General features: G+C 38.9%; 1 protein-coding gene across 2 annotated transcripts in view; it reads right to left on the reverse strand.

Moving 5' to 3' along the window:
• KCNB2 (potassium voltage-gated channel subfamily B member 2) overlaps positions 1–14,613 on the reverse strand; it is a 356,221-nt gene that overhangs the window by 253,248 nt on the left and 88,360 nt on the right. The window lies entirely within an intron of this gene.

Genomic DNA, 14,613 nt, shown 5'->3' on the forward strand with positions numbered 1-14,613 from the left:
GAGCTAGGGCCTGGGGATAATTTGTGCTAAGGTAAAACCTTTTCAGGAAGATACAGTCACTTGGGTTTTTTGCACTCTGGATTAGACTGGCAGAGACAATATAGTATGTTTGGGATGACTTCTCAAGCCTCAAAAGTCTAGCTTTTACTGACCATGTGATAAAGGAACAAATATTAAAGGAAAATGAACCTTTAAAATCTAGGCAGTGATGGAGCAGTGGGCTATGAGCATCCTGTGCTTATAAAAATAAATCTTAACAGACAAATTAGCCTACTTTCTTAGATAGATTCATAACAATAATGAATGAAGGGAACATGACAGATGCAGACTTAATTTTAGTGAGGCACTTCAAAATGTCACAAAAAATATCTGATTTTCCTAATTAATTCAAATTACCCTGGTATGAACATTATCAGGTGGACTGAAATGGCCTAAAAAGCATAAATAAAGGGCAGTAATAAATGACAACATATCAAGTAGCAGGAAGGCATATGGCAATGTACCACAGGGATCAGAGTTAGTATCAGTCTGACCGAACATCTTCATTAGAGGAAGTAAACAGCGTGATAATGAACCTTATAGATAACAAATAACTGATAAACAGCTGTGAATACAAATGATGATAACAAAGTAACACAAAGGAATATAGTAAAATGCGAAACATGAATGAAATAATAATAAATTATGATTTATCTTTGGAAAAGTGCAAGGCAAGGCATATAGGGAAAGAGGTCTTTAGAGGGTAGCTACATGGGGTAATTGATCAGAAACATACAGAATAATTACATCACTATAGCTATGACCGGGAACGTTTCCCATGTGGACACTCAACTTCAAATTAAAGTGACTTAATTCTAATATAATTACTCTACTTGAATGACTGAGTACATGACCTCTACTTGAGTACTCATTTTATTCTGGAATATAGCGTTCTTCACTGGGAATTATGCCAGCATCACCACAGCAGTACTGGTATAACTATCCCACTATTTTCCTATGCAAACCAGCCCTAAAAGCCTAGGACAGAAGAAAGAGAAAGCTTAGGTAACAGTAATGATAAAAGAGACCTGGAAGTGATAGGAGACAGTAGTTTAGACATGACTTAGCCACACGGTGGATAAAAATCAATGATTTAAAAAAATATTTAAAAAATAGGATTATGTAAATTTACATTGGATTTTTTTTACTTTTTAAAATCATTAATAAAATACTAAATTTCTCTCCCATTTAAAAAATAACTGTTACAATTAAATCTCATCACAAACATGCTAAACCTACACTTACAGTCTCATAAAAATGAATTAATGGCTCTGTCACACACATACATACATTCAGTTACCTACCAATAAAACACTGGCATTTATTTCAGTTTTTCATCTCCTGAAAATGGCTCTACTCTACCTACCTCTCTTGAAGTCTCCTTCAACAAGGAGAAATGCAAAGTGCTGCACCTAGGGAGGAAAACTGTCCAGCACACCTACAGCCTAGGAAATGACCTGCTTGGTGGCATGGAAGCAGAAAGGGATCTTGGAGTCCTAGTGGACTCCAAGATGAACATGAGTTGTCAGTGTGACGAAGCCATCAGAAAAGCTAATGGCACTTTATCGTGCATCAGCAGATGCATGACGAACAGATCCAAGGAGGTGATACTACCCCTCTATCGGGCGCTGGTCAGACCGCAGTTGGAGTACTGCGTTCAATTTTGGGCGCCGCACTTCAAGAGAGATGTGGATAACCTGGAGAGGGTCCAGAGAAGGGCCACTCGTTTGGTTAAGGGCTTGCAGGCCAAGCCGTATGAGGAGAGACCGGGGCACCTGGACCTCTTCAGCCTCCGCAGGAGAAGGTTGAGAGGCGACCTTGTGGCTGCCTATAAGTTCATCATGGGGCACAGAAGGGAATTGGTGAGGTTTTATTCACCAGGGTGCCCCCGGGGGTTACAAGAAACAATGGCCACAAGCTAGCAGAGAGCAGATTTAGACTAGACATTAGGAAGAACTTCTTCACAGTTAGAGTGGCCAAAGTCTGCAATGGGCTCCCAAGGGAGGTGGTGCTCTCCCCTACCCTGCGGGTCTTCAAGAGGAGGTTAGACAGGCATTTAGTTGGGGTCGTCTAGACCTAGCACTCTTTCCTGCCTATGCAGGGGGTCGGACTCGATGATCTATTGAGGTCCCTTCTGACCCTAGCATCTATGAATCTATGAATTTATGAATCTACCAGCTCTTGTTTCTTGAAATTTCTGGGCTTTCATTTTCTGTTTCTCAGCAGACTAAAGTCACGTGTGCCAAGACACAGGCTGGATAGGATTGTTGTTCTGTGCTTATGTGGTGGTGGAGCTGCGTCAAGCAAGGCAGAGGAGTTAGTTAAGACACTGTCTTAAAGACAGAGAAACAATATAGGAAAGGATGGAGGAAAGGACAGAGAAAAGGAACAGTGGCATGGACTGGAAAGAAAAAGGGAAGACATTATTCAGTAGTACACACAGCTTCCTAGATTCCCCTACACTTTTGCCGCAGAAGAACTGTCATGGCTTATGGGTATAAGAAAGACCCTATCTGGGAATATTTTGAAGAAATTCCTTCCCTGGGTAAAAAAGGAAAATGTGTCAAGTGTAAGCACTGCAAGAAGGAGATGGAGAGCCTAGTTGCAAGAATGAAACATCATAATGAAAACTGCTTATTGAGAGAAAATGATGTGGATGAAGATGTGGATACATCTGAAGAACAATGTGGATCAAAGAGGGTTTTCTTTTGGCGATTTAAATAATTATTTAAATCAATGATTTAAATCACCTTGATTTAAATCAATACATCCTGCTTAGCCATGCAAAACTGTAGCAAAAAAGGTCATTTTAATTTTGGGTTTCATATGCAGAGGAATTATTTTGTTTCCGCTCAGTAAAACCACCTACTGTGACCTAACCTGCAATACTGCCTTCAATTTGTGCTTATTATCTGAAAGAGAAAAAAGGAGGAAGAAATTCAGAGAAAAGGTAGGAAGGAATGATTTGTAAGGGAAGATTAAGAGTTAAATAAATATGGCTGGCTAACTGAAGTAGGGAGCCATGGTCCTTAGAACTTTATAAACGTGCGACTATGGAAATGTGTTTCTTGATGCGAGACATGAATGGTACAAATGTAGAAATGGTGGGATGAGGTTAAGAAAGAAACCATTAACAGTGACCATTATAGAAAACTCCCTGACAAATGGAAATACTAGCCTGCGAAATATCTAGGAGAATGGAAAGAGAGAAAGCTCCTCTGCTTGGGACACTGAAAAATTGGAGTACACATTAAAAAACAAACAAAAAACCCCCAAACATTAAAGAGCACAATCCTGCATGAACTGAGAGCCATGTCAGAGGGTTCTTTCATCCCTTCATTATATAAATCTGGGAGTGATCCTTGAAATGAAACAAACATAAAATTGAATCAGAAAAGTTAGTGGGAGAGACAGCAAAGGCAAGAGAAATAAAGGAAAGGAATCAAAGGGGTAAAAAAACCAGCTGGGGGGAGAGGGGGGAATGGAGTAGCGCATGCATGGGCAGTGTACACTGCTGAAAAGTGGAGCCGGGCTGCCCAGAGCCACTGAGGTTGCCAACAAGTCTCTGCCATGCACGATCATCATAGCTGCAGCCCTGGAAGGCCCCCAGGACCCCAGCTAAGGTTTCTGGGACCAGCAGAGTCCCGGCCCCTGGGGTCCACTACCGCCCCTGAGGTAACTTGCTGAGAGCCAAAACGTGCGTGGTACAGGCATTTCTTGGGGACAAGTAGCTGCAGTGCAAGGTGAGCCACTGCTACTTGTCCCCAGGGAACGAAACATCCACGCTTGTCTGGACACGGACAAAGATTTCAAAAAGGAATTTGTAATATTAAAAACATTCTGACCTGGTGTGGTTTTTCTCTGCAACAGAAGAATTACTCTATTATCTTTCTGTAGTCAAAAACCAAGTGGAAACAAAGAGCTGGTACTTTCTACAGGGTGCCTTGAGTCTATTCAAGAGTGCCTTAAGTCTATCGAGGGGTGCCTCAAGTCTAGAAAGACTGAGAACCATTAAGCTAGACTAAGGGGCAGTGCAACTTGATAAATTTAGAGAAGGTGTTACCTAGATCTCTCTCCTACCAGACTTGAGGAAACAGCTCCCTACTAGGAGTACACTCAGCATTTTTGACCCCTCACCCTGAAGACCATGCTCCTACCATAAGAACAGTTTGAGTCTCAATGTTTTCATTTATTCTGAGTCTTGAAACAGGACAACTGGCCTCCTCTATTCTGAAGAAAGACCTACCTTGAATAACCAGATCCAGTAAATACTAATATATGCAACAGTAATAGAGTGCTTTCAATCTTCAAATCCCTTGTACAGTGTAAAGAAATGGCCCTGAATTACAATTCTATATTTAACAGCATTGTTATTATTCAGATCCAGACTCAAGCTTCTCAGCTAAGATATATCTCCATCCAAATATTGGTAACATTGAGATTCTAATCTATATCCAGATAAGTTTTACATTATGGGTTCATTTTTATTAAGGAATAAATTGCAGTTGTAGTTCAGGATAGTCCAGGTGCTCCTCATTTATACTCATGTCTGATCACCTTGTATTTGTACACATTGCCATTCCCCTCAGCCTCTCCTCCCAGTTTAATGGTTGTAAGTGTTCTTTTAGGTTCCTTTTCCTTGAAGACATTCCCAGTTACTGGAGGATCCCTAAGTCCTTACATTCACCCTACCACCATTCCATTCCTGGAGGATTTGAAAGCACACTTCCTAGAGCTCTGTGTTTCAGAAATGAAATATAAAATGTAATAATGCTACTGAAGCCAATCCACCTGCTGATTAAAAAATCCTCAGAGGATACAATCTTTTAAATGATTTATAACAAATATAGCTTCTTCTCAGAACATTCTGCAAAACTTGGCTCTGAAAAGGAACAGAGAACAAGCTGTGTTTCTATATACCCTTCCACCCTGCTTCCTGAATGGTTGGTTTCATATTTGACACTTTCTTGGCTTCAACTGTAGATTGGAGAATTAGCCTTCCAGATCTGGGTTTGATCCAGGTGCCATTCCAGAATCTCGATATTGAACCTGAATTGGGTTTGGCAACAGTAAAAAGTAATAATGAGCCAAATGGGAAATGACACATCTATAATTTGGCTGGTCACACATATACTTTGGGCACACTCACTTTGCAGAGTGTGCAAAAATGGGCTCAGGTCAGATATTTCCATGATTCATATTTTCAAGATGCAAATATTTGCATATTCTTAGCTGATATTGATTGTCAAAATAAGCACAAAGGACAGGTACTTAGGGGTTGGTTACCCAAAATTAAAAGAAAGACACCTGAAACTTAAAGTTTGAAAAGTGATTTGTAATTTTGGGTTCCTTAATACTTGATTGCTCACAGCTTGAGAGAACTGAAGGGTATCAGATTTTTGGAAAGTACTGAGAATCTTGCCTCTGGAGGGAAAAAAACCCAGGCTTCAGTGAGGTACTTCAAGTTGATCAGTCATAAACTAAGCTGCTCAAAATCACACCTCACTTTTGAACATCTTGATCAGACATTTCATGTAAGCACTGTCTTATCACCAGCTAGATAGTCTAACCTAGAAAATGCAATTAAAACTAACGTATGCATAATTCTGACTCATTCTACATGAAATGAAAAAATATATATTTTTTTAATAGATCAAGTAGTTAATTCTAGGCATGAAGTGCTAAGCATGGAAAAATCACATTAATACATGGGTTTTGTTCTTTGTTAGAATTTAATTCTTACTATTTTTTTAGGCCAGATGATGTTTTGCTCAAAACATAACTGAAAAAGTTTGAAAGATCATTAAAGCTATCCTGTCGAAATCTTCCCTGGTTGTGGCTGCACCTGGAAAGACAGCATTGCCACAGGAGAGGATGAGGAACAGAAGGAAGAGTAAAAATTCAGAGGCTAGATTATAGTTCTGGAGCAACTTGACCAGGGTGCAAGGCAGGAAGATGCCATTTGCTAGGACCTGAAAAAAAAAATTGGGTAATTGAGCTGGTCAGGATATGTTGGGGTTTTTTTTCCTGAGAAAATATTACAACTATTTTTATTTCCTTTTTTTAAATTCTTCAGCTGTCCATCAGAACTATCAAAACTAAAAAAAGTTCAAATACAAACTTCATCCCCAAATAGAAAATACTCATTTAGTTAATATGCCATTTTCTATCAATTTTTATCAGAAAATTCTTAGCCATTTCTACTGTGAGGAACTCTGTTGTAGTAGTATTCAACTTCCTTTTCTCTGTGGGGAGTGGTAGATACATGAACACAGCATATCACAAGCATACAATGTAGCTTATAATTTACCTGAAACTACCTTCCAGCCTAAAGAACTGAACTTGTATTTTTATAAAATTATTTATTTTATCTGAAAGCCCTTAACTATTCTAGCCATTTCACAAAAATGAGGAAAGACTTTTTCCAACCACTATTCCTTTCTTGGTTGGAACTGACAATTATGGTAAAGGTGCCACAAGTTAATGAATTAAAGAAACATGAGTGCTGCTAGCCAAACTCTTCTGCCCAATATTGCCATGAAAGTGATAAACACACTTTGGTGGAGACCTGTCTCTTTACTGAAAAATAAAAACAGTATCAGAGGGGTCAAACATGTGGCTGGAAGCTAACACATGCTACGAACAGATGCCTTGTTAACAGAGACTGGCAATTCATTCAGTTTGAATAGAACTGTAAATCAAGGGACTATGGAGGCGTGGGAGGAGTGGATTAAAAATTTAACAAAAAAGCCTTTGGTTTGTTAATTCCATGATCTGTCACATTCTTCCATCTGTGCAGAATGTGTGGGTGTTGCAGGAAAAAAAAGGGGGTAGGGTGTTAAAGGGTTTACACTAAGATTCTAAGGAAGTGTGGCTGATTCTGTGCTTTCCAAACTGTACTATTTCAGAACACCTCTGCTCATCTATGGAATCGAGCCAGACATATTTAATCAACTGTCAGACAAAAAACAATTTAAGTAGCTGGACTGAAGCTCTAATAGGCCTTATTAGGATTGTAAAATCTCATTTACTTTAAAGCACTGCTGAAGCAAAGAGAAATTCAGAACACCACTGCAGTGTTTATTTTATAACAACAATAACCATTATTGTTGTTGTTGTTATTGTTGTTGCTATTATTATTGAAAAAGGAGTTCCTGTGGACCAGTACTCAGAGGCTACAGACAGCCATTACATTTTTAGTGCTACATACACCACAAAAAAAATCAAGAGTAAAGATGTGACTTCTATCTGTAGCACCACAAACTTTTCCCTGAATGAAAGAGGAACTTTTATGTAATACTGTTTTTGATGCTACGTGTAAAATCTGCACAGTGCAAGAGACTATTAGCCAATACAGTATCTACAGTGCTTTTCAAATTACCATTTGAAAATCCATGATGAAGATAGAATGCCATATATGATATACTGAAAGAAAATTATAATAGTATTTTAAGATTTTAAAAACAGCATTACTCTAAACGTGGAATTTCCCTTTGATAAGCTCCAAACTGACTACTGTATATTTAAATAAATTTTCAATAATACCCTGACCCTGCAAGGTTTTCTGCTGCTGCTTAGAAATTGAAAAACAATGAGCATTCTTTAAGGTTAGAAAAATTGTTTTACAGGCAAGCTTCAGTGTGGAGAATTCATAATTCACAGGCAATTCTGTGCTGCTTAAACTATTACGTACGTGATCTGTAATATGTATTTGCAGGAAAGGATCCAGACAAATATCAGAAAGTGCTGTTTAGTTTAGCCCCACCAACTTATGCAAATAGACTGACCTATGGCTTTGAACAACAGAGACAATGAATACACTGATGCAAGGCTGCCACAAGCAACATAACCCTTGGACTTTTTTGTTCTGCAACATATTCGGCAGATGCTGTTTTACATGGCAACAAGTGAATGTGATGAGTGTAGAACAGCAGCCCAGCTGGAGGGAAAAACGTGTATAAAATAAGCTGGATACTTTAACAGTACAGAGAAAAACCAAACTGATTTTTAATTTTACCACTCTGAAACTGTATTAAAAACTGAAAGATGGGTCAAACTCTTCCTCTCCTTGTTCAATAAGTGTATCTTCTTACAACTAATTGTTAGGGTAGCTTGTTATGTTTAATGCTTTGAAGCTGCATCTGCTTATAGTATTGTTTATATTTAGCTTTATTTAATCATTGCTTAATTTTGTCCTTATTAAATTTTTATTTTATCATCTTGCTTTGAGCTGTTTCTGTAGAGTTCATAGGTGCTTATTATATTATATATTTTCTTTATTAATCGCTGTGAGAAGTTCTTTTACTATAACATAGCAATGGCTGTGGTACCAGCTCCAATTAACTGAATTGGGCACTAACCAGCTGAATCAGAGGAATGAAAGGATTGCATAATTTAACAAAAGGTGATAAGGGAGACCAATGGACAATGTCCAAAGTAAGACACTGGGAAAAGGCCAAATTAAGAGGTATGCTTGTGATGGGTCTTACAAAGGAATATGCTGACGGGATAAAAGATGGGCAGTATGCCGACTGCAGAGAGACCAATCTGAAAGCAGTCATCAAAGGAGTGAAGCTGAAGAAAAGCATAAAAGGCGGGCAGCAAGAAAGTTCATTGTTATGGTCAGAAATCCAGCCTTCAACACCTGTCTGGACCATCCCAGCCCAGGACATACCCTTGGCTTCCAGGAACTGAGTGTCCATCTTTTCTGTTGGGCAAAGTAACTTCTGGGATTGGGTGACATTATTGTACTGAATGTTTTTTCTCTGAATATAGAAACTGCTAAGATAATACTTGCTGTACTAATAAAGTCAGACTTTGATTTTAGGACACTGAGTTGTCTACATTTGTATTTCACATCCCATTTAAGGGTTAATTGTGATTTAATGATCCCTAAACACAATCTGGTGGACAGCGCTGCTAACGTAAGTGCTATTTCAAATGGTCCACGCTCCTGGGTCAGATAAAGAAGTTTACATCTCTTTGGTTCTTGGGAAGTTTCATTAAAGGCCTTTCATATTTCTGCTGGCACATTCTGTAGGAGTTTCTGACATTATTGGCAACCATTCCAGTTTGTCTTTGACTGTCAGACTAGTCATGACATCAAGTGGGGGAAAAACAAAAACCTACTCAAAACTTTCAAAGTACACTATGATAATTAGAAAGAGTTTCAGAGAGAATATTTCCCCCCTCAGCTTATTTTGATAAAAGGCTTTCAGTTGAGATGTGGGTTGCATGGGGGAAAGATCTGTCCCACAGGGCTCTAGTGAGCTGGCCACTAGGTGGATGAAAGGAGGGATGTTCTCTGAAATATAAACAAAAACAAGGGGAGAAACAGTTCCCATTTTTATTTAAAAAAAACCAAGTTTGGGGTAAGCAAATACTCTCAACCTGTCTCAGATTCTGGCATGCATCTTATTTCACAATGTTAGAAAATGCAATCTCAACAAGAAGAATTTATTTGCTTCCCTTGTTCATGTGTTTTAATGGGCCTTATCAAAACCTGCTGAACTCAATGGGAATTTCTGTGCAAGGGGCTTTGGAACAGACCTTACTTTAAGGGAAGACTTTTCTCAAAGCACAGATATGGACAAATAGCGTGGGACAAAATCCCCAAAGCAAATATAAACTTTTGAAAAGTGGCTGCTAGTTTTAGGGTAGAACAACCAGTACCTGGTTTTTAGAGGTAGGGATCCTAGAAGCTTCAACCTTCGACTTAGCTATGAGCAAGGGGAGGTGATTAGTTGAACCAACCCTGGAAGTGCTATTGCGACTAACAGCATACCAGTGAGTAGAAGAGATGGAACCAAGACTTCAAACTTGCAATGCCCCTTGCTCCAGCTTTGAACTCTTTGTCCAGATTTGAAGTCTAAATAGGCCTCATGGGGACATTAGGGGATTCCTCCTCCTCTTTCTCTCCAGTGACCATGAAATCCAAGAGGTGGTCCATTGGTGATATTCTGGCTACACAGCAAAATAGATCAAAACTGGGTACCGCCAAATACCTTGTTTTCCTCTTTCAGCCCACTAAAAGATGAAATGCTATTGCATGGATAACTAGAAACTTCAGGTACCAGTCATCACTGGGGTCAGTTCCAAAACTTTTATTTCACTAATACTAGTGTCAGATATAGTTACAGTCAGAAACTGTTATCATTAGAATGTATTGGTTATGATACTTCAATAACTTAATCATGTGATAAAGAAAAAGAAAATATAAATGACCAAACGCCAAGCATGAGAGCAAGTTGTGCTCATGGCGTGGGGGAAGTACTGGGCATGGCCTGATAGCCGCGAGATCGGCGGTCCCGGGCTGATTGGCAGGGGGCGGCGGACGCAGCCCGTTTAAAAGAAAAAGCACGCGCGCCAAAAAGCTGGGACCCACGCCATATCGGAGAGGCCTGATCACCCTCACTGGAGGTCCTGCGTCCACGAAATCCCTTCCCCCCGGATGCCCCCATCATGACCGAATTAGAGCTCTCGAGTTAACAGCGAGTTTATTCTTGAAACTGCTGTAAAGGAAACCACCTATACGAAAGTGTGAGTAAAGCATTTATTTGTTATACCCCCTCCTTGGTGTTTTCTGTCGACGGAGGGAGAGACAGGAGAAGGAGGAACAAGGCCCCGTAACCCTTTCGTCCCCGGCCTGTTCGCGTAATACTTTTCTGGGTCCAACCACCCACCGTCAGGTTGGTCAAATCACAGCACTAACATTTTTAGGAAAGCTAACTCAATTTTCTCTCTTTCTTTTTATTTAAAAGAATGATTTCAAGGTGATATTTTAAAAAATTATCACATTTGTAGACTTGTTTTTAATTGCGTTCTTAATAGGAACAGTCGGGTTATAATTTTAATTAATAAATGTTTCAGTAAGTTAAATGTTATTATAGGGGAAAAAAAGGTGGGGCAGGAATGGATGGATGGCTCTAATAAACATTTTCTACTGTGGTGTCAATCAACATTTTTCACTGTAGCTTTCTACAATTTACTTGGTAAATGTATTTTTTGTCATGCAAATCATTCTGAACTAATGTTATACAAATGTGTTCATGAAAGATTGTGAGTGCTTTTCCGAACAATATTAAGCTTTTTAAAAGGATTCGTTGTTTATATAAAAAGTGGTTTTTGAAGCTTGGGAGCCACTTAAATGAGAAATAATATTCAGAAAAAAAATTCAGTTCAGCAAGATCTCAATCTGAACATTTTGATTCTCATTCATACTGAGATAATTTTAAATTGTCCTCACCATTTTACGATATCTTACATGGTTGTGAACAACTCTTTCATCTTCGATAAGACACCCCTATGCTGTCGAAGCTTGTAACTGTGCTCTTTGTGGAAATGCAAATCAAGCCCATGTCTCCTCCCCTCCTTCCAAGAAGATGGGCTCACAAAATGATTCATTTACTGGGGAAGGAAGAAGATCCTTCAAAACAACCTTTGTAAATGCTTTTGCTGAAAAAAAGAAAAGAATCTAAAATTAATAGGGGAAGGAGATGTGAAGCCTGAATACAAAGAGAAACTGGAGAGCTATCTGGAAAAAGAGCTCTTCTTGAAAGAGAAAGAGTCCTATGTCAAGTATAGTTTAGACAACTTACAATATTAATTTGCCAAAATGTCTGAAGGGTCAATTTTTGATGTTCAGGACTTCAGCACTCCTGGCAGAGATGACATAGCTAAGGCTATTTACAATGTAAGTGCAAACTGCAGCGGCTCAGTCAAATCCTGTTCCTTTCTCTACCAAGATGAGCATACATTGCAACATATCAAGTGTGGCTTTAAACTTTGGAAAACAAGCAATGATTTTATAATATCTGAGTGGGACCTATAGTGCTTTGCTTTCCATCCTTTTTTCAATGGACCAATTTAAAAATCAAGAGTAAGAGCAAGATGACAACTGAAACAGACCTTGTAGCAAGCGCCCATCTAATTTCCATCGATACCCAGTGTTCTGTTCCTCCAAGGCAAGTTATGAATCCTGTATATGGAACGAAAGTATAGCCATTTTCCTTCAAAGAATTCCTACTTGTTGATTCTTATTCAGAACTGGGGCAGAGTAGGATGAGGAATACTAGGGATAGTGGCACTAACTTTTGGATCAAGTCTATTTTGAAAGAGAAAGAAGGCTGCTGCGGCTATCAAAAGGAATGCATAATCTATTACAAAACACAAACTACAAGTGCCTGATATGATCAGCAGGGGTTTATGTTGTAGCTGTGTTGGTCTAAGGACATAGGCAGACAAGGTTCCTTGGGTGAATTTGATATCTTTTATTAGACCAACCCAAATAGTTGGAGAATAGTTATTAAGCAAGCTTTCGGGTTCAAAAACCCTTTGTCAGGCTAAGGAAGTTTCAGCAGCTGGTGTGTGCTCTTCCTTGATGGAATGAAAAGTAAAGAAGCCAGCGGCTGGGCTGGGGAGTCAGTTGCCAGGCAGATTATAATGTATCAAAAATCCAATGTCTTTGTTTAGTCCGTGATCTCTAGTATCCAGGAGGTTGATGAAATGGAGATCATAGGCTCGTCTCTGGGAAGTGTTGTGTAAATTTCCCTTGAGGATCAGGACTGAGAGACTGGAGAGAGAGTGGCCCTCCTGTGAGAAATGTGCCCCCACCGGTAATTGGGTATTTCTGTCTTTGATGGATTTCCGGTGTGCGTTCATTCTGGTGCGCAGTTGTTGTTTGGTCTCTCCTACATATTTTCCATCAGGGCATTTGGTGAATTGGATGAGGTATATTACATTTCTGGAGGTGCATCTGTAAGATCCAGGGATGCTGATGGCTCTGTTGTGGGGTGTAGTAATAGTGGGGGTGGTGGAGATGTGTTGGCAGGTTTTGCATTTCTTGTAATGGCACGGTCTGGATCCTTTTGGTGTGTTCTGGGCTTGAGGAAGTTTGCTTCTGGTGATGATCAGCATATGTTTCTACTGATATCCAGATTTAGACCAAACACGAGTCTTCTGTTACTTAGACTAAATTGCAAGTGAGACTCAAAAATGTCATCCCCAAACATTCAAACTCATGTGCTAGCATGGGCTAGAAACTCATGGGAAAATAATGAAAGCTGAGATTCCCACAATCCTTTGTTTTCTGGAGACAGGACTTTAAGTGAAACATCAAAGATTGAGAGATTCATGGCAAAGACTTGTAAATTGGCAATGCTGCTATGGGGATTTCCCTAATCTCTCACAGGGCTATAGAGCGCTCAGCTTGTTCAATTTAATGCCTTTCTTAAATGTGTGGAGTGGAAATACTTCAATAGGTTGCACCTTCTGTCTACTTACAGGCAGTTGACAAAACCTCCAGCAATGTATGCCATGGGTGTGGCAGCCTATTACGTACACAAAACAAATCAGTGCCTATGTAACTGCAAATTAGACAAAGGAGAATCACGCGCTGCATGAACAGGTACACCATTGTGAAATATAATACATAATTTCAAATATTTAGACCAACAAACAATGTTAACTTGCAAAACTAAATCATTTAAAGGGGAAATAAAATGCTTTTTTATTTAAAAAAGACCTTTAAAATATGTTGCAGATCAAACCCCATTAATAAAGCATACATGTAAACTTAAAGGTTGAACTTTAAAACATTTGCATGTTGTTTTGCATAATTACAGCAATTTTGTGTGTAGCAGTGGTAGTTGGGATAACAGATAGCTGACACATCTAACTGGTCATTTGCATTTCCAATAATCATGAATACCTTACCATCATTATGGTTCATATAATTGCCTGAACAAAAAATGAACAAAAAAATGAAAATTAGCAATTACCTGTAAATTAGCAATTTGTTTACTTACCTACCAAGACTTCAGAGCAGGGGTTCTGTTTTTCTTTTGGAAAAAAGTGATACTATCACTTTACACTTAAGACAGTCTAGAGACTGCCTCTCTAAACACTCCTATACGTCATCACCTATTACAAGAGGAACACAGAAGCTTGAACTTGGGATAAAACCTAGTTGTAGTTTCATTGAAGATCCAGAGTACCATTACTTCTTACTTTTAGATAAGATAAAGCATAACATCAGTTTAAAATATGACCCCTTTTAGAGGATCATGGATATGATCCAAAATCTACTAAAATATATGGAAAGAGTGCCCTTGGCTTCAGAAGACTTTGGCTCAGACTCTCTTTGTACTTAGTTTGTGGGATAACATGATCTGTGATCAAGCCCTTTCCCACATATAACTCTTAAAATCTTATAAAACTCTAATATATCAAAACAACAGTATGACAAACTGTTAAGTGGGGTGAAAGTGCTGCATTTTCTTATTGTTTATTTTTTCTGTTTCCCTCTATACTGTTCCTGATCTTTTTTCCTTTCCCTGTCATCTCTAATGCTGCAGGCCCACAGCAGGCCTAAGTATGATTTATTAAGAACCGGAAAGGGAAAAGTTATAAAGTTTTCTTTCAAGTTCCCATAACACAGAATTATTGAAGTAAACATTAAGGCTAGGGACAGACATTGCACATAAACTGGTTTAAGTGATCAGAAACTGGTTTAAACCTGTAAAAGAACAGATGTTCAGTGCACATAAACCAGTCTGAAAATGGCTGAAACCGGTT

Source organism: Alligator mississippiensis, chromosome 3 (genome assembly GCF_030867095.1).
Source record: "Alligator mississippiensis isolate rAllMis1 chromosome 3, rAllMis1, whole genome shotgun sequence".
NCBI classification, from domain to species: domain Eukaryota; kingdom Metazoa; phylum Chordata; order Crocodylia; family Alligatoridae; genus Alligator; species Alligator mississippiensis.